This window comes from Rhipicephalus microplus, chromosome 3 (assembly GCF_043290135.1).
Source record: "Rhipicephalus microplus isolate Deutch F79 chromosome 3, USDA_Rmic, whole genome shotgun sequence".
In the NCBI taxonomy this organism is placed as follows: Eukaryota; Metazoa; Arthropoda; class Arachnida; order Ixodida; family Ixodidae; genus Rhipicephalus; species Rhipicephalus microplus.
Genome location: NC_134702.1, coordinates 104,175,176 through 104,197,061, shown reverse-complemented (window position 1 = coordinate 104,197,061; position 21,886 = coordinate 104,175,176). Strand labels below are relative to the sequence as shown.

Genomic DNA, 21,886 nt, shown 5'->3' with positions numbered 1-21,886 from the left:
TCCGAATAGCTAAGTGGCTGTTCTATGTCTCTAAGATATGTTTCTACAAACCCATATGCTATCAGCTTCTTCTTCCTTAGCTGGGCGTCTCTTTTTTCCCACTTCAGTCTATTCCTGCCACCCTGCATGTTAATATACACTACTAACTGGTTCGGCCCTCATGCCTACGTCGATTTCTTCCCCGGACTCTACGTGTCTTACATATTGGTGCCCTTTTAGAATCGTATCTGTCTATACCACCTGTCAAAAAGTCCCTCTGGTTGTTTTCTTCGTTACTAGCAATCATAAACCCAGAATGTCCCACGTGCCCCATAAAATGCTACTCTGCGTCCTGCAAGCCGCCAACCCACCTCGTGACCAAGCCTCTTATCGAAGTGAATTCTGTCTTGTTGAAAACCACCCAACCTATGCACCTCTCTGTTTCTTTTCACTACCCGAAAGCCTTTCTCTTGACTCATTTAGCACATCTCTTGCGTCTGGCCCCACAGCACCACGGTGTAGCAAGTTCGCCGCAAAAGTCCCTCACTTCTTTCATGTATTAACACTGCGCTTTGGACACTCTCCCATATTCTAGGTCACTTTATTATGAACTCCCTTTGTGAAAGATAGGACGCACGCACTCTTTTGCCGGATAACTCTTCATCGTCAAGAGAATGTATATCAAACCAAAGTACTTTCCCAAACAGCAGGAACTGCTGAATGTTCGATACCTCATTTCTTGCTGCTGTGCGATCGGTATAGTGGTGTCAGCTGATCGACCCTGTATCAACGATTCTTTGCGTTATCCTGTGTGAGCTACAGAAAACTGCGCGAACCAGAATTCACGTATGAACTTAACGGCTTTCAGAGGTAATTTGTGCCGAGCCTGCCTGGCGTATTTGCCGCAGTAGTAGGCCACTAGCGAATAGCGCGCCGTCGCGGCTGCACAGGACCGAAAGTTTAACGTAGCGATTGTTCGCAAACATATTACGCCGTCGTCATTACTTGCGCTGTAAACATCATGAAGCTGTTTCTTCAACAGAACACATTCATTTAACTTCCCAATAAGTAGCGCTTGTGTCTTCGCCATGATGAGACTCTAACAGCAAGCAATTCACTGCACTCAGATGTTGCAGGTTCTATATCAGCGCAATCTAAACAGAGATATCGAAATCTCTCGTGAATCTCTCGAGCTCGTGATGTAGCAGATGATCGTTCACTGTTGCTCTCAATTTCAGCGCGTTCATAATCATCTACGTCAAGTGAAAAGTCCTCGACTTCAAGACAATTGCTTTGAACATCACTGCTGAAAGTAATCTGAAGAATTTTCTCTGCCGAATGACTTCGATAGCGCCATAAACGCGTCATTTACCATGCACAACACCAACACAGTGTCACTCGTCTCGTTTATCTGGGGGTGCGCAGAACATTTTGCTCCGATAGCGGATAAGAATAAATTGCTTGCAGTGTGCTGCCATTTATCAACTAACGTGAAAAACAAGGGGTGCAGCGTAGGCTGAGGTTTGGAAGCGCAAATTGAAAGGAGAGAGCATCGGGAGCGTCTGCCAGTTGGTCATCCTCGAGAGTACACTCGTGAATTCCTCTAGGCGACGTGACAGTCTACGAATATGACAAATATGAATGACCGACGCACTCTGCGCCGATACCAGTGTACAGCGGTCTTGCTATAATCACTTTCCGTTACGTGGCCACAAGTGCGTCCATGTGAAGAGTTTGTCCTTGAGGAACCCTACTGCCGCCTTCGTGCGCGCCAATAACACGTGACACCATATAGAAACTGTGACATCATTGACTGCCGCCTCTTTATACTTTAGCCATAGGGTAATATAAAAATTGAGAGAGGTCACTCTGGCCAGAAGCAGTGGCGCTATGTTGCTTCAAGCCGGCGGTAAAATGGCAGCACATGGGTGGTAACTATACTGCCTTGTTGCGTTGCACAATGTATATGTAGCTGTGTTCGCTTATTGCAGTTTTACTGCTCTGCGGGTTTTCCTATATTGTTGTCTCTACGCTTACTTCTGGTGTGTAATTCATATTCATGATATAGCAGCCGTGATTACTCGTATTTCTGTGCAATGTACTTATCTCTTCGTGCCCATGTTGATCAAACATTATGCAAGTGGGCATGTGCTTAACAAAAATATCACTTGAAAATAAAAGTCGTTGCTCCTCGAATGATTCTCATGTTTTATTTAAAATGCGTTCATAAATTTACAGGGCGTCATGTGCTTGTCGCTCTGGTGGTACAGCTTACACGAAGCTAATCAATTCATGTAAACGACATGTTAAATAAAATAAAGTATGGCCTCAGAGACGAGTATGCGCATAGATGTGGTCTCGAAGGATTCACAATATTCCTAATTGCTAGAAAATAGCCTTTGAGAGATCCCTTTCTTACGGTCTCTCATATCTAAGACTGTGAAGGTTACCAATGGCCGTTTGGAACGCTGCGAATCCAAATCAGCCACAGGGGCCTATGGGAGCGTGCTCGCTTAACTTTTTATATATTACTCTATATGCTTTAATGTTTAGAGCGAAGATTAGTGTGTGGTGTGTCGCCATCCCGTTGACTGTGCTTAAATGCAGCTATGCTTGTGGTGTGCACAGAAAGGGTAGGAGTGTTCACATTAAATAACTAGAATGAATGGTAATGCCCTGTAAAGAGTACTCGCTATATTGATGACTACTTTGGGGCCTTAGAAAGCATGATAGCTAGGGTCCCTGAAAGAATGGTGATAAAATGTACGTCTCCGTGACGGTAGAGCTGCCCTTCAAAAAGTAATGTTCATATGTGCCTTTTGAAAAAAATAGTTGGTTGCTGACCTCAGAGTTTTATGATGCTTCTGTAAGGAATGTGAACTTTTCCTCAATTATCAATAGGTGCAAGAATCGGCTAGGAATATCCCGAAAGGTAAGTCGATAATAGAGCTAGCTACGTTTCTTCATTGTTCACGGTACACAAGACAGATATTATCAGGGGTGCACAATTAAAGGGGCCCTGCCATATTTTCAGTGCACTTATCGTTTTGTATGAGCGTGGTGCTGAGAGTCGTCGGGCTTTAGCAATTAAAGCTGGCGCTTTGTGGTGAGTGATGCAAACACATCAATACTTTCGCTTATGAAATTTGTTGCGTTTTGCTGCTTTCTAAAACTAAAAATAATTTGCTCTTTACCTTTCCGTTCAATGCACTTAGGCTAACCGTAAATGTAAATACTAGTACGTATATGTCACTCCCGACTGAGGGCCACAGTCTACTTCTATATCTATTTATCAGAGTTGTAACATGTACCACGAGACGCCCACAAAATTAGATACAGTCTGAAAAGCCGCGCTTGAGCAGTTAGAAACTTTTTGCTTTTAATTTCACGCGCTCCCACCGTCCGCGACCTTTACGCTCAGTGTAACAATCACAAATAATTGATAGATGTGCGGAGTTTAACGTCCCAAAACCTTCATATGATTATGAGAGACACCGTAGTAAAGGGCTCCGGACATGACGACCACCTGGGTTTCTTTCACGTTCGCCCAAATCTCAGCACACGGGCCTACAACATTTTCGACTCCATTGAAAACGCAGCCGCCAAATCCGGGGTTCGATCCGGTGACCTGGGGGTCAGCAGCCGAGTACCTTAACCACAAGACCACGGTAGCGGGCAACGTGACAATCGCATAGAAGTAGCTGATTAGTTCAGAAAACAGGTGCATGTGACTCGTCAGATGACAGAAAACGTCTAAGTAGGAGTGTGACTACTCAAAATCAGCAAAACTTTGACATTCTTTGACGTCGACAATGTCAAAATTGAGCGAGACAAGAAGTTAGAAGAGAAAAAACGCGGAAGAAGGAGGGTCGTCCAGGATACTAAGCAGGCCTAAGCTCACAAAATCAGAGATCGGAAACCGCACTTTTTTTTTAAATAAATGGAGTTGATAAAAGAAGGCCAGGTGAGCTACGAGTCAAGTGACGCTGAGAGCTGATAGGCGGTCAGATGCTATTGTACAGACTAGTGCAAAAAAAGTGGAACAGAACGCCCAACACACACACACACACACACACACACACACACACACACACACACACACACACACACACACACACACACACACACACACACACACACACACACACACACACACACACACACACACACACACACACACACACACACACATATATATATATATATATATATGTATATATAAGGATATATATAGCTTATATATAAAGCTATGCTACTTCATGTACCGCGTAAAGTGCAGTTGTTCGCCTTGATCCTGCGCAAGTCGCCACTCACTATGGCAGACTTATTCATGAAAGCTGTGGCTATCGAGTGGATACATCGCCTACAATGAAGGCAGTAGGATTGCTGCTTCAGCAGCTCCTAAATTCATCGCCATAAGGCATGACAGTCATAGATACTAGCGTAAATTGATAAAAGCCACTGTTTACAAGGAAATGCAGTAATAGAAACACAAATGGCGTCTATCACTGAAGTCGTACGCGGCGAAATCCACCAAGAGCTTTCGACAGATCACGCAGGACACGGGAGGCGTTCCTTTAGTTACGTCACTGGTCATCCAAGTCCCCCACCCCTAATGCCACCCCGCTGGCTATTGTCGAAACGTATGCGTTGGTCCCCAACTCAAGTGAAAGGATCGAGGCACCCTGTCATTTCGACCCTATACGACATCTATTCTGCAGGCATACCATGGTCTTCATCACTTCTGGAGTCATTGGGACATCCAATGGTCGCCCAATGAACGTCTGGTACACTGTAAACCGGGGCCCACTTGCTTTTAACTGCGGAGCTGTCAGCTGGATTTGCTGGCATCGCTAGTACCACGTTGATTTGTTTCCACCACCGCTGCCATGGTCTGACAGTCGACGACAAACCTACCACGCACCATGCGATGTCGACGTTGGTTCTCATGGGTATTGCTTCTACAGCCCCATTTTAATAACCGCTGTAACAATGATGACGAGAGCATGCTGGATTATCAGTGGGGTATTCGACATCGACCAAGCTGTCTTTTCCAGCACACGTGCCTTCCCACTACTACACAAATACTGACCTCAGAAGATGGAGGTCAGCCAGCCGATGTCTGGGAAACTAAAGGCGGCGACCTCCAAGGTTGAGGTAGCTGGTCGTCAAATCTACGACAAAAGTCCCCCTTACTAGCACCACACGACGGTGTAGAGCTTACATGACGTTACAACAAAAAGACCTGACCGTTCTTGTGGAGGCGCAGCAACTGAAAGCGTTAGTTTATTCTAGTGTGAGCTTTATCATAATTAAATATCTCACCATAAGCTTCAAGTAGTTCAGAGGCCGTGAACAGTACCTTACATGAGGACCTGGCTAGCTAATATTGCCTATTAGAAGGTGTACAGCAAGAATTGACACAGGTGGCTCTTCTTTGAGGGTGACATTATTATTCTCATTTCATGCTACAAGACCTCATCATTGCGTTGGATTTCTTGAGATAATTTTGCGCCTTTACAAGCATCCCCGATAGTTTGCTCATGCTTTGCAATAGGCCTGCTTTAGGTTTTTGTTCAAAGGGGAGAAAATATCTTATATATCTTATCTTGATATGTCGGTACTGCCGTAGTCAGGCACTGTTATTTTTTCGGTAAAAGGTGGGACACCATGTTATGACTATGGCGTTGCAGAGCAAACCTGCTCATCGCTTGTTAACCATATCATCTTAGTTGCACGAGGTATCGAAAGTTTCATTCTTCAACCGGTGTTAATACTGAGCACTGGCACCCTCCGAAGAGCACGGTCATCGCTTACTTTCGCAAAGTCACAGAAGTTCTAGAACGTTTATCGGTGCTGGACGGATCACCTAAGCAAAAATCAGTACACATCCTTGGCTTCGACTTTAAAAAGCGAAATAGTTACACCGGCATTCCACGGTCATCGCACACAACACTCCACCAAGGCCCATAGCGATAAACCTTCCAGGCCGTATGATGCAAAGTACGAGAGATCTATATATTAATCTGTTACATCGACTATTGAGGTTTGGAATCACGGTTATTCCCAAGTGTGGGAAGCGACTTATGAACGCCTACTGCCTGACCCAATCACCAATACTGCCGGCATACTTATCTAATGAGAACGACTACATTTCTTGTCCTCGACATGTCTACCAGTGCCCAACAACAATGTGACCAATCCGAGTTGCTTGGCCTAATAAAGTACTCAGATGGACAATCTCAGTGTGCGTCTAGTGTTTTCACAAGAATATCGTCATCGTTTTGGTAACAGAATAGTGACATTTACAAAAGCAATATTTCTTCGATCGGACCCCGTTACTTTACAGTCAATCCTCAAAAGGCCCTCGCTCTGAAGCACTTCAAACATGTGAAAAACAGATGACTTCTGGATGTTTAAGGCTGCGCCCACGCGTTGGCTAGGATTAAGCAAGGATACTACTTACCAAGACTTGCCCACATTTTTGAAGCACCACGTTCACGCTTGCCTCGAATGAAAGCTGCGCAAGTCACTTCCCACAAAACCAGCTGGCCTGCTGCAGCCTATTCGGGTTCTACGAGCACCATTAGACCAGATCAAAATGGGTATTTCGGGCTTGCTTTCTTCGTCTGCTGTAGGAAACCATTGAATAATTGTTGCCATGAATGTTCCGACCTTATATCTGATAACATAGACTATAAAAAGAACTTGGTGGTGGTGGTATGATTTTGAAAGACAATGTGCAAGAGACATGGTGAGGTAGCCATTGTGATAATAAACCGCGGAACTGCATTCGTGGCAGCTGTTGTAGATCATGTCTTGAGGGTAAGTGAAACGGCTCATCATAAGACAATTGCCGAAATTTCGCAAACGAATAGACTAAAATAGTGTGAAATCAAAACGATTGATAAGACGCTGCTAATGTATACAAACACTAAACAGAAGTGTTGGGACGAAAGCTCGCCGTTGCGCTGTTAGCTTACAATACACTAAAATATTAAAGATATTGAATGACTGCATTCAACCTTGTTAACGGTTGGAAAGTACGAAAGTGTTACCACACGAATGGGACTGCTATAACATAATTGATTGATATGTGGGGTTTACCGTCCCAAAACCACTATATGATTATGAGAGACGCCGTAGTGCAGGGCTCCGGAAATTTAGACCACCTGGGGTTCTTTAACGTGCACCCAAATCTGAGCACACGGGCCTACAAGACTGCAATAACATAGACGTATATGTGTTTACGCAACGCGCGGCAGAAGCTAGGCAGCTCGCACACTAGTGTATACACCAGCAGCAAGAGTACGATGCAAAGCGTTTTAATGCACATAGTAGTGCGCACAGTTACAACATGGTGGTGCTGCTGAATGTCTCGACACCCAAAATTTTCCTCTACATGAGTATTCTGTGATCTTAGCACAAAACAGCGCCACTGTAAAAAAGGACAGATTAATGTTGTGCTGCCAATAACTGATCCTCCTCTGGACTACCCGCAGTTTATATATTGTTATGAATTGGTCTTACTATTTCTGAACTGCTTAACTTTTTTACTCTATTGTTAATAAGAACAGTAGCTCACTAAGTCAGGCCGAAATAGCCGTAAACGAGCGCCGGGGTCAACAGTCGTTTTTCTACGTTATGAGCTCGCCCAAACAATGGATGAACATGCCCCACTTGGGCGAAGATTTTCCTGGAATGAAACTGCAAGCTTTTTTGTTCTCGGTGTTGCCCTCTCTAAGTGAAGCGTGGGGCTTCAGGTGAAGCTCAACACTTGCATAGCCTCTTTGACGCATGAACGAACAGATAATTCTGCGAAAGAGTTCGATCACTTCAAAAGATATCCTTTGAAGGAGGGTCAATAGGCAGTTTTTCGCAGAAGATGGTCTACTTTCTGAAAATCGAACACACATTTTTTTCCTGTGCACGTTTCATTCCAAAAGTTTGAAGCAAAAATAAAAGACATTTCCTACATAGCTGATACTAGGGTCATTGAAATTTATCGAAATATTCCTTCAATAGAAGCCGCGAACTCTCTAATTGTTTCTTCATCTAAGTGACGACAAGGCCACTCTTGTCCCAGTCTTGATCCAAGGAAGCAGTGTTAATGGCTTATATTCTACAGTGTTAGGCACTGCGCCGCAGAGCTATCAACGGGTGGGGAGCGGTAAATAAATGCTTTCGTTTTTTTACGATTTCATTATGCACTGAGCTTTTCACACATTTCTAGGCATTACAGTAATCTCGATAACAGCACTGCTGTTAATATAAGGGCTAAACTAGCGAATCATCAAGTCGTGGCAATGGACGCCTCACTGGGTCCTAGTTTTACGCTTTCGCAGTGAACTAGCTTGACCGAACCAGAACCTTCGTAAAGTCACGTACAAAAATAGCCTACCTCGCATTTTAAATACGATATACGAGTACCACCATTACAAATCGCCAAAACAATGCATCATTTTATTTTGTAACATTTGATGTTGAAACCCCCAATCCATCAGTTCTAACTTTAATTATTGTAGACAGCCAGCGCAGCACTTCTGGTTCACTGCTACAGCTTAGCATGCTAGTATCTGATCTTTTCTTTTTGCCCATTGTTAGTTGCCGCTTTCTACTCATTAGCCTAGCTTGGAAGTTCGTTAATCTGTCAGACACCTCTTTTATTCAATCAGAGGCATTTTTTTTGCGAGATTAGAGACACTTAATCTATTACTCTTTGTCTATTCTTCTAACAGCCGGGATCTTGATGCTGTCACGGCCACTTGCTTAATTTGACACTGCATAGCTAAAGTGAATAAAAAAAGAGTGTCGCTCCCCCGTTTCGTGTATCAATGGGGCTGCCATAGCCATTCGTTCATAAGAATTAACAGCATTAATTTTGTGCCAAGGTTTTATTTCATGTTATCTACACAGATTACAAACACGTGTAGGACCTGTTGCCAAAACCTAGGTTCGGTGTAGTTATTTACAGACCCTTAGAATACGCAGTTGAATATCACGAGACAACTAAATGGTAGCCCTTAAATATTCTTTCTCATCTGTGTTCATTTAAGCTCTCAAGGATTTTGCTACCGCAGTCAATACTTTTTCTACGACGACCAACAAGTGGCACGAACCAATAGACACAACCATTAAAAACTTAATCTTGTTTGTTTCGTTCCTTTCGCAGACAATGCGACAAACAAAAAAAACAAAAAATGTCAGACTTCAACATTTAAAAGTCATAGTTCCTACCTGAGCCGCCATAGTGATTTGGTGGTTATGACGTTCGGCTCCTGATGCAAAGGTCGCCGGTTTTGATCCTGGCCGCGGCGGCTACATTTCATTCGAGACGAAATGGTGGAGGCGTGTGCACTTCAAATAGGTGCATTTTAAAGAACAACCGATAATACAAAAATACCGGAACTCCTGTGGCATACCTCATAAATATATAGTCATGTTGGGACGTGACACGGCATCAATTACTATTACTAATTTTTGATATATACTTGAAGTTTCAATTCACGCTCTTCAGTACAATGCAAGAAAAGCTACGTTGTCACATCTCGCAGCGTCCTGCTCTCTTTCTACAGCTGGTCCTCGGAAACTGATCGGTGCCTTGCATTACAAACGCCAGCGCACACAGCAGTCATCACCGCGGGGACAACGTTTGGATCCTACAAACAAAGAACTATCTAAAATTGTCAAAGAGCAGTGAAGATGTATCGAAGACCAAATGTTGTATTGCGATGACAAGCAAAATTTTATGGATGTGATGCTCAGTCGTGGTTGAATTTTGATGGGGGCACACGAACCAAGGTGCCACTTACTTTCGAGTAAAATTCACCAAATTACGAGCGAAATGTCGCCCAAAGCCACCATTTTTCTTCACATTTTGCCAAAAAAAGTTGTCAATGTACTGGGTATGGATGCTTAGAGACACGAATTCCAAATTACGTATAACGTTGAGAAGGGTAGCACCATTCATAAACCTTAAATGATAACGACGTTCTTCAATGACAGGTCACATTACCTGTTCCAGCGCGAGGGCACCGTGAAAGGGTATGCGTACACTACCAGCGTCCTTGAGTATTAGCTTCTCTTGCTTCTGATAACAAAAGTTTGCGCTGGTTTCAGTTATAATCAGGATCAAGCAGTCGCTACAACCAGAAAAGGACACCATGCATATCCTTCCTGCAGATTTAAGGAACTTAGGTGAAGTGAATTATGAGTCCAGCAATCCAAGAACATAATTATAACGCAACGGAAATAAAAATATGGTGAATGATGGAGAGTAGGGCGAAACATCTGTCCGTTCATTCGTTCTTGCTTCCATCCGTCCATGCGTCCATTTGTGTGACCATCCATGCGTCCATCCGCCTGTCCGTGCGTGCGTCTGTTCGTGCGTCCGTCCCTGCGTTCGTCCATGCAACCGCCCTTGCGTCTGTCCATGTGTTCATCGGTTCGTGCTGCCATCCATGCGTCCATACATGCGTCTGTCTGTGTGTCTATTCGTTAATCTAGTCAACACTCCAAGTACCACAATGTCGCATCTTTTCATCATGTATGCTTCCGTCTGTGTGACCGTCTGTGCGCCCATCCGCCCGTCCATGCGTGCGTCTGTTCGTGTGTCCACACGTCCATCCATGCGTCCACCCATGTATCTGTCTGTGTGTCCGTTCGTCCATCTAGTCAACCTTCCAAGTACCACCATCTCGCATATTTTCATCATATATTCGGATGGATGGATGGATGGATGGATGGGTGGATGGATATGGCTGTACTCTTTAGAACCGGCGGTGGCTAGCGCCACCAACCCGTAATACTTAATGAACCTTAAAACTAGATTTATGTTTTTCCTTTTAATTAGTTAAATAGTGAGGTTGAGGATTCGTACTTTGCACTGAAGGGTTTAATTTTCACTCATGTCTTGACTTTAGCCACCAATCAGACAACTTGCTTCTAGTTAATTCTACCCGCTTAAAGTCTATTTTGCCCTCCCTGTCCCTAAACCGCAGTGCTTTGAAAAACTCTGCACCATCATCCTGAACTAAGGGGTGAAGCCCTGTACAGAATATTATCAAGTGTTCGACACTTTCCTCTTGCTCTCCACACGCACTGCATACTATGTCTACCCCTTCATATTTGGCCCGATATGTCTTCGTTCGTGATACTCCCGTCCTGGCCTCAAACAAAAGAAAACTACCCCGAGTATTACCATAGATCCTTTCCTTGGCAATTTCCTGCGTAAATGTTTGCTAGATCTCTTGTACGGACTTCTTAATCATGCCAATTCTCCACATATTGGTCTCAACTTCCTTCCCCTTTTTCTTAACCGATAATTTTTCTTTTTGGTTTGTCCCCTTGCTGTTTTCCAAGTATTTACCAGAATATTTTCTGGTTCGCTTCCTCCATTTTGCATCGACATTCTTCATGTACAAGTAGCTGAATACCTTCCTAGCCCAACGCTCCTCCCCCATTTTTCTCAATCGCTTCTCATATTTTATCTTGCTGCTAGCTTCCCTGCCCTCAAATGATGTCCATCCCATATCTCCTTGTACTCCCTGATTTGTTGTATTCCCGTGAGCTTCTAAGGCAAGCCTACCTATTCCACGTTGCTTAATTTCTAATCTTGCTTGAACTTCTGATCTTATGCACAATACCGCATTGCCGAACGTGAGACCAGAAACCATGACCCCTTTCCATATTCCTCTGGCAATATCATACCTATTGTAATTCCACAGTGCCCTGTTTTTCATTACCGCTGCATTCCTGTTACCTTTAGTCGTCATGTATATTTCGTGTTCCCTTAGGTACTCGGCCCTATTGCTTATCCATACGCCTAGATATTTGTATTTATCTGTTATCTCTAGCGTGACCTCCTGTATTCTAAGCTCGCAGTCTTCATTGTGATTAAAAATCATGACTGCTGATTTTCCTTACTGAATCTGAAATCTAACCTATCTCCCTCATTACCACAGATGTCCACCAATCTCTGCAAATCTTCCTTGTTACCTTTATAGATATCCTTTAAAATCTGAAATCTAACCTATCTCCCTCATTAGCACGGATATCCACCAATCTCTGCAAATCTTCCTTGTTACCTTTACAGATATCCTTTAAAAGATTAGTGACTACATCTTCCACGCCTATTGTGTCCAGTATTCCTAACGATTCCTCTTGAACCACGCAATCGTACGCTCCCTTGATATCCAAAAAGGCTAGCCACAGGGGCCTGCGTTCTTTTTCTGCTATTTCGATGCACTGTGACAGTGAGAAGAGATTGTCTTCCAACGTGCTGTGTTTCCGAAACCCTTTCTGCAGTTCCTCCAGCAAACACCTCATCCTCTATCCATGCCTGCAGTCTTTCCTTTCTAATCTGCACCGCCAGCCTGTAGATCACTGATGTCACTGTTATGGGACGGTAGTTGTTTATGTCAGCTTTTTCCCCCTTTCCTTTATACATCCTGCTCATCCTGCTAAGTTTCCATCCGTTGGGAACTTCTCCATTGATTATTATTTTGCTCACTGCCTTTCTCAAAGCCTGCTGACACTTCGGACCTAATGTCTTTATCAGAATAATTGGAATGCCATGTGGGCCTGTTGATGTACTACTAGAAACTCTTTTCTCAGCCCTTTCCCACTCTTGTTGTGAAAATGGAGCCTTGCGACACCCGATTCATTCTTGTCTATTGTGGTGCATGAAGCACTTCTTTGTTGAAATTTTTCTGTCACCCTTGTTCTAATATATTCAATAGCTTCGTCCCCTTCTAGCCTAGTACCTTGAGCTGTAGTTATCAACCTCTGCTCTAGGCTCGTCTCATTTCTTAGAGAGTTTAAATTGTTCCGAAATTTCGCAGCTGCCTTTTATCTTTGTCATGTACTTCTGCCAGCCACTGGGCTCCCTTTTTTCATATCTTTTCATTGATCAGAAGAAATTCACCCCATCTACAGCTTAGAAAGATTTTCCATTTTCTTTCAACATTATCTGTCGGTTCACCCCGCTGCTTAGAATGTCTGTGTCCCCTAGAGGCTTCCTGACGTTTTGGTATGGCTCTCTTAACTTCCTCATCCCACCAATCTTTGGGTTTGTGTCTTCTTTTCCGGGGTGACTTGTCACGTGCCTTAGCAAGCTCTAGCTCGAACAGTGTAATTAGATTCGTGTATGTCCACACTGTTTTATTATCCTCAGTGATTACTTTCTCAATTTGTTTATTGGCTATTTCAATTTGCCATTCTGAATAAAAATTTTCCTGTAGCTGCTCATCTTGTCTCCTCCCCACTTTCACTGCTCTTCCGAAACTTAGCCTTTAATGTACTCGCTGTGCTAAACCCAGCTACCATCGCTGATGTCGTGGTGACATGCCAGCGCCTTGTTGTGCTGGACTCCATTCATCTCCAACTGGACATTGGCGACCACCACTCCACGTCTCATGACCATCTGCGTGATCTCGTCCGGGACATTATACGCGAAGAATTGCGGTATATGGGATTCACACCTCCTACACCGCGTCCTACACGGTCTTCGGGAGTGCCCTTGCGTGATATCATCAGGGGGGAACTTATATCTCTGATCGGTTCTGCGCCCGTACGGCCACCTGCTTCTCGCGCCATATCCACCCACCCTCAAGTTGCTTCCGTGCCTCCCAGCGACATACACGCGACATTGCCGCTGCCATCCTACGCCTCGGTTGTTGCCGCTACCCCGATGAACTACTGTTAGATACCCTTGACTCTTCTACGGCCCACCTGACTACGCTATCTCTAGGTGCCCCGAACGCCTTCTACTCTCCACCCTGGCGCTCGTCCCGCCCTGTATGCTACTACTGTGGCTATCGCGGCCACATATCTCGTTTCTGCTGAAAGCGCCAACAAGATGAGCATTCGAACGACATGCAAGAACTGGATTTGTACACTGGGGCCTCTTATCAAGGTCGGCGTTATTTGTCTACGCCGCACTAGTGTCCATCTCCTCCGGTATCGACTGCAAAGCAGAACAGCCGGAAGACGAGACGCCACTCACCTTCGCCTTTCCGCCGTACCACATCTCCACTTCGTCCCGCCTCATTCTTTTCTGATATTCATTCGGAAAACTAAATGATGCAGTTTGTGGAGGAAGAACTGCATTCGATATCAGAACTGAAGTTCCTCCATCAGGCCTGTGACACATGGTTTTTGTGGAAGTGGAAGGAGTGCGAGTCGATGCTTTGGTGGACACGGGTGCGACAATGTGTGTTATACGTTCTTATTTGTGTGAACATTTAAAGAAAGTATAGGCGTCCTACCATAGTTCCACGTTATTTGCTGCCCAAGGGAACGTCATTCGCCCTTATGCGTTTTGTAATGTGCGAGTTTTCATCGACGGCATCTGCCATCATGTTCAGTTTGCTGTCCAGTCCCACTTCTCTCACCAACTAATTTTAGGGTGGGATTTCCTATCATCTGCTTCCGCGGCTATTTGTTGTGGACAACGCGTCGTTCACCTTACTGATACCAACTACATGCTTGACGACGTCAATTAAAAATTAAGCCACCTCGTCTGGTCGCCGCGAAAGACATTAAACTGCCGCCACTACAACAGCACAATGTCGGCATTACGTCCAACGAGATCTATCGCGGTGATGTACTGGTTTCCCCGCTCACCATTTTGTGTTCGTAAATGAATAGTTCTTTCGTCCGGTGTCGTTCGTTTTGCAATGGCTCTGCACTTGTCACCGCCGTAAACTCCACGCCGAAGAAGATCCTACTGCCACAGGGCACTACTGTGGCCCGTGTTGCCGACTTCGAGCCTGTATTTCTCACGCCACTTCAGGTCAATGCATCCAAAGACCTTTCCATCAGTGAGCATGTTCCTTCCTCCGCCTTTACCATCGCTATCAGCAGCGACTTGACAAATTCACAGATGCAGCAGCTGCTCACATTGTTACAGAAATACGCAAATGGTTTCAATATTTGCTCGTCTAAGCTGGGCCGCACTACTACTGCAGCACATCGAAATCAAACAGTGGGACACCTATCATGCACCGCGTTTCAGCTTGAGACACCCTACCACGTGTCTCAAGCTGAAAGAAAATTTATAGAAGAAAATGTTGTTGACATGCTTAAACAAGAAAAAAATCCGTCCCTCATCTAGCCCATGGTCGTCTCCTACTGTTTTGGTCCGCAAAAAGGGTGGCTCTGTGCGTTTTGCGTGGACTACTGGGTACTCAATGAGATCACGCGCAAGGACGTTTACCCTATGCCGCGCATTGACGACGCCCTTGATTACCTTCAGGGCGCGGAATCATTTTCAAGCATCGACTTGCGTTCTGTGTACTGGCATATTCCCATGCATGAAAATGATAAGGAGAAAACGGCTTTCGCAACCCCCGATGGGCTATATGAATTCAACGTGATGCCTTTCGGGCTCTGAGAAGCACCCGCGACTTTTGAGCACATGATAGACACCTTGCTGCGCGGCCTGAAATGAAAAAGTTACCTTTGCTACCTGGACGACATTGTTATCTTTTGGTCAACGTTTCCTGAGCACCTAGAGCAATCGGATGAAGTTATGACGTGCCTTGCCGGCGCTGGGCTCCAAATAAACAATTAAGAAATGCTCTTTCGCTTGCAAATCTATCAAGGTCTTAGGACACGTCATTAGCAAAGATGGATTCGGCCCAACCATGACAAGATTTTTGCAGTCCTTCACTCTCCGCGTCCTGAAAGACCGAAGGAGCTTCGCAGTTTCCTTGTCCTCGCCTCCTATTTTCGCCGGTTTGTCCAGAACTTCGCCTCTACAGCTACTCCATTACACCAGCTACTTGCTTACAACGTCCCCTTTCTGTGGTCTAAAAAATGTCAAATGGCATTCGACCTGTTGAAAAGGGCCCTCACGTCTGAACCGCTGCTCTGCCACTTTGACGAAGCCACACCGACTATCCTCCATACCAACGCTAGCGGCCTTGGTATAAGAGCCGTTCTTCTACAACGCGACAAGTCTTCCCTAGGAAAAGTTGTTGCATATGGCAGTCGCGTACTCACCCCTGCCGAAAAAAAATTGCATGATAACTGAGCAAAAGTGTTTTGCTGTGGTTTGGTCGGTGCAGAAGTTCCATCTCTATCTCCACGGCCGTCACTTCACAATCGTTACAGACCACCACGCCTTATTCTGGCTTTCCATACTGAAGAAATTGTGCGGACGCTTGGGTCGGTTGATACTACGTTTGCAGGAGTATGACTTTAACATAACTTACAAGGCAGGTAGAAAACATAAAGACACCGACGCTTTTTCTCGTTGCCCGCTTTGAACCACCAATATTAGCGTTGGTGAGAACTCAACCGCGACATCTACGAAAGTTCATACGCTCGCATCAATAGGGCAACCCTTTTCGGACGACGAGCCAACATTTATCTCCCGCCAGCGGTTCGGTTCATACTGCAGACGCATGATGGACGACCTATCAGAAGTTTCTCATCCGCCAAACGAGCGACTTCATCGTCAACTCCTGCATTTTAGGCTGGACAATGGGGTTCGCTTGGTTCCTGCACTGCCATGCTCTCTTCGATATCAGGTGCTCAAAGCCTTCCACGATGACTTGACTGCTGGTTATCTTGGTTTTCAAAAACTCTTGACCGCATTAGTTGTCATTATTACTGGCCTGGCCTTTCTTCTAGCGTAGCGCGGTATGTAGGTTCCTGCCGCCCATGCCAGCGTCGTAAACTCCCGACATCTGCACCTGCTGGACCTCTACAGCCACATCCGCGCCCCTCAAGGCCTTTCGAGGTTGTAGGTGTCAACCTTTACGGGCCTCTCCCCGTCACATCTTCCGGCAAACGATGAATAGTAACAGCAGTGGACCACCTGACACGCTTCGCTGAGACATCCTCTGTTATTACAGGCTCAGCTGTGGAAGTTGCAGACTTCATTCTTCACGCCATATTCCTGCGTCATAGGGCTCCTCATGTACTGCATTGCGACTGTGGCAAATTGTTGCTGTGACAAATGGTCAATGAAGTTCTGCGTGCTTCTGAAACTACTCACAAGACAGCTTCAAGCTACCATCCTCAGACAAATGGTCTCACAGAAAGATTTCACCAAACCCTTGCTGACATGATAGCCGCTTACGTCCAACCTGACCATAAAAACTGGGATACTTTTTTACCATTTCTGACCTTCGCCTACAACACCGCCGTTCAGCGAACAACTTGCTACTCACCATTTTACATCCTGTACGGACGCACCCACACTACCTTTCTCGACGTCTCCTTTTTAATAGTCAAGGCAATTCCTGTCAGACTTCTAGCGAAGAATACATTTTCCGCGTGGCCCAGTCTCGCCATCAGGCTCGCGTCAATACTGAAGCGTGACAGCACGAGAGGAAGATCATCTATGACGCATCTCATCGCGCCATGTCTTTCCAACCTGGTGACGAGGAGCTGCTTTTGACACTTATTCGCACTCCTGGTCTCTGTGACAAATCCCAACCGCAATTCATCGGGCCATACATAGTTTTAGAACAGACTTCGCCGGTTCATTATTGCGTGAGACCACTTGTCGCCCCAACAGACCACAGTCACCGCAGCCCCGAGATTGTCCACGTTTCTCGCATGAAACCTTTCGCGCGATGTTTTCTGTCACTTTGACCCTTGGCGGCAAAGATGTCCGCTTCCAAGTGGAGAAAATTAGTGGGGGCGTTTGTTACTTACATCGCTTTCATTCCTGCATAATCATAATCACCATCATCCGCTTGTCTCTTTGTCTACATGGCCACTCAGTGTCATCATCATCGTCATCGTCTGTGTACTAACTCTGCCCGTTCGTTTTGTGAGGTCTTTCCTCAAATGAACGCTGTCGCAACCAAGACTACCAAGACTTAAAGTGTGTATGTAGCCACCCACCGGTGGCACATACCCACTATAGAGCAGATATGTGCCACAAGGGTTGCGAGATAGGAGATAATGGTACTTACAATGTTCACTGGATGGACGCAGGACGGACACATGGAAGTACGGACAGGCAGACTTGCAGACGGACGGACGGATGGATGGTCGAATGTACGCACGAACGGGCGGGACAGACGGATGGTCGGACGCATGCACGGACGCACGAACAGATGGACGGACGCATGGATTGACACTCGGATGACGTGCGCCGAAAACTGCGGCAAAGGGCATCGTGACAAAGCGTCGGCATCTTGATGTTGTATTCCAGTCTTGTAGATGACGTGAAAGTCATAAGATTGTAATCGGAGAATCCAGCGGCCAAGTCGTCCCGACAAGCTTTTGATTGTGGACAACCAGCAAAGAGCATGGTGGTCTGTCACAACAGTAAAATGTCGACTATGTAGGTACAACGAAATTTTTGGATGGACCAGACAACAGCCAAGCACTCTTGTTCAGTTATCGAGTACCTCTTCTCTGCAGAGGTCAGAGTGCGGCTTGCATACGCGATAACTTTCTCGGGAAAGGCATGGTCACGCTGGAGGAGTACGGCGCCGATTCCTTGTCCACTAGCGTCAGTGTGTAATATCGTAGGTGCCCTGTCATCAAAATAACCAAGCACCGGTGGGGATGTCAGTGCCTGCGTGAGTTCTTGAAATGAGGCTTCGAATTGACCATTCCAATCGAAGGAACCGGTACTGGTAAGGAGCTTGTGGAGAGGAGCGGCAATAGTGGCAAAGTTGCGAATGAAGCGGCGAAAGTACGATGCGAGTCCAAGGAAACTGGGTAGTTCTTTGATGCGAAAGGGTCGCGGAAAGTTGAGGACTGCGGAAATTTTGTCAGGATCGGGCTGGATGCCATCTTTACTAACGAGATGTCCTAGAACTTTTATAGCTGTGTTGCCAAAATGGCACTTCTTTGTGTTTAGTTGAAGTCCAGCATTGGAGAGACATGTGAGCACTTGATCCAGGCGTTGCAGATGATCAGCAAAAGTGGAAGAAAACACGACTATATCATCGAGGTAGCATAGACAAGTTTTCCACTTGAGGCCACGAAGAACAGTGTCGATCATCCTTTCAAATGTGGGGGGAGCATTACATAGGCCGAATGGCATTACGTTAAACTCGTAAACACCGTCCGGCGTAGAAAAGGCGGTCCTTTCTTTGTCTGCTTCGTCCATCGGTATTTGCCAATACCTGGACCGAAGGTCAAGGGTGGAGAAGTATTGGGCGCCTTGCAATGAGTCAAGTGCATCATCTATACGGGGCATCGGATATACATCCTTTCGGGTAATCTTGTTGAGCGCGCAGTAATCAACACAAAATAGTACCGATCCATCCTTCTTTTGTACCAACACAACGGGTGATGACCAAGAACTGGTAGAGGGTCGTATGATGTTTCTTTTTAGCATATCGGTCACGTTCTCCTCGATGATTTTGCGCTCGATCAAGGAGACTCGGTAGGGACGACGGCGTACAACATTTTGACCGTCAGTGTCGATGCGATGATGCGCAACTGTGGTCTGTCCTAGTGCCGAAGCATTGGCGTCGAAAGAGGCCTGGTGTTTCGTTAGCAAATTTAGCAACGCCTCACGTTGAGAAGCAGAAAAGTCAGGAGTTATCCCGGGAGCAAAGGAGCAGAAAGTAACAGACTGGTCCTGTTGTGGCTGAGCTGTCAAGGCGTCAAGAGAGACCAAAGATACCGGTTGGGTATCCACATAACATGACACTGCAGAACCTTGGGGTAGGAGGACAGGCTCTGGGGTAGGGTTCAGGCGAAGGATTATCGCAGCACTGTCTTTGAACCACACCAGGCTGGAGGGGACTACTACGCCGCGAGCTAGACAGCTGCTGGAAGGGGTGATAAGGCGTCACCATTGGCAATATTCGCAGAAGTGATGGTGATGAGTTGCTCCTGACCCGGGAGCAGTATGGATTCGAAAGCTGTGAAGAAACGCAATGGTTTTTCGTCGATGCGTTCGCTGCAGTGATCGGTCTCGGTCATTTCGACTACACGTTGGCGGCAAGAAATTCATGCAGATGCTGATGAAAGAAAGTCCCAACCTTAAATTAGTTCATGAGCACATGGAATTAAGACAGCGAAGGTGATGTGATGACGAAAACCATCAATGAAGACACGCACTGTACATTGAACCGATGGTCTAATTATTGCTCCATTGGCCCCAATCAAAGATAATCCAAGGTAGGGTGTCTTCACTTTCCGCAATCGAGAAAACAAGTTGGCCCGCATAACGGAAATAGTTGCTCCCGTGTCCACCAAAGCCAACAACTGCACACCTTGCACAGTTACCGATAACATGTTTGACGGTCGTTTAGGAGGACTTGGGTCATTTCGCTGCAACGTAGTTTTCCCTGCAAAAACAGCACTGTTTTGTTTTCCGATCGCTGGACAGCCAGTTGAGAGACAGGCCGAAGTGGTGAAACAGAGCGTCGGAGTGGCGAAGGGGAGCGTGGTCGGGATGCACGTGTATTGTTGGTCATGTTGGAAATGCGCACAGGAGACGGTGATCGATGGTTGGAACGACTGTCGGCATAACCATAGTAACCTCGAGCACATGTGTCGTCTCGTTCAAAAGCGGCATACCCACGACGTTCATCTTGCTGCCGACGTCGACAGAACCGGGAAATGTGTCCTCGAATTCCACAGTAGTAGCAAATAGGCCGTGGGGCCCACCAGGAAGAATGGTAGGTTGGGTTCGGTGGACGGACGACTAGAGGTGCGAGATGTTCATGATCAGGCACAGGTGGTGGTACTTGAGACGGTGAGGGTTGCATTGAAGCGATCTGTGCATACGAAGCGGGTTGGGGGCATGGTGGAGCACGGTGGGTGCTTTGAAACGCTGACATTTCTTCCCTAATAATGCCACGCAGATCGCTAGAGGTGGGTTGAGCGGGAACGTTGTTAGAAGGAGGTAAACTTTAGGCTTGCAATTCCTCACGAATTATGGCTCGAATGATGGATCGGAGCTCCATGCTGTTTGCCAGGGGGTTCTCAGAGAAGTCGGGTCGCAGGCGGATTGACTGCAAGGTATCAAGACGCTGGCATACAGAGACGACGTCGGAAACCGTCGAAGAGTTGTGCGCGACGAGGGCGTTGAAAGCGGTAGGTCCGATACCCTTCAGAAGGTGCCGGACACGATCACCTTCTGGCATGGTGTCGTCGATACGGCGGCGAAGTGCAAGCACGTCCTCAATATAGGAAGTGTAGGACTCACCGCAATGTTGAACGCATTCCGCCAGTTTCTTGCGAGCAACTTCTGAACGGACGGTTGGTGTGCCGAAATTGCGTCGAAGCTGGTCTTTGAAGGAAGACCAATCGCGGAAGTCGCTCTCATGATTCAGGAACCACGTCTTGGCAACCTGAGAGACGTAAAACTGGACGCGTGCTAATTTCGATGCCTCGTTCCAGTTGTTGTAGACACCTACACGGTCATAGTTGTCGAGCCAGTCTTCGACATCTTCGCCAGGCAGACCGGAGAAGATTGGAGGCTCCCGAGGGGGGTCGTTGACCGGGCTAGGGTTGTCGGTGGGTGGTTGCGCCGGCGGGTGGTTCGGGTGGGCTTGCTCTTGTGCCATGGTGCTCTGCTGGCGTAAGCGACGTCCCGAACGGAGCTCCAGGAGTTGGCTTTGGATGGAGAGAGGTCGAAGAGATCGGGAAGCACCTTCCACCATTTGAAATACAACGGTTCAGCTGACATGGGACTAGCCAACGGCTGGGTGGGGACCTACATAGTTGGCCCGCTGCCTTGCCTCTCAGGACCAAATAAAGTTGTTTGTCCTGTCCTGTCCAGCTGACGCTTTATTCAAGCAACAGCAAGATGGTGCCGATGATGAAGAAGAACGGGCGAAGACAGATGATGGTTATTGACAGATGAGGAAAATGACGTCCAATGAATTCTTTCAATTGTACTAATTGACTAATAACGACTATTACATTGAGCTATCTTATCTTTATAGATAAGGTTTTAATAAAAAAACAATTA

The 21,886-nt window shown here is 46.2% G+C and overlaps 1 protein-coding gene across 2 annotated transcripts in view; it reads left to right on the top strand.

Annotated features, from left to right (window-relative positions):
• The first annotated feature begins 2,921 nt into the window (after nt 1–2,921).
• Nucleotides 2,922–21,886, top strand: part of LOC119159970 (uncharacterized) — a 144,943-nt gene continuing 125,978 nt past the window's right edge. For both annotated transcript variants that reach the window (XM_075890082.1, XM_037412750.2), the window contains exon 1: nt 2,922–3,085. The gene's annotated coding sequence lies outside the window, so the exon portion shown is untranslated. The remainder of the gene's footprint in view (nt 3,086–21,886) is intronic.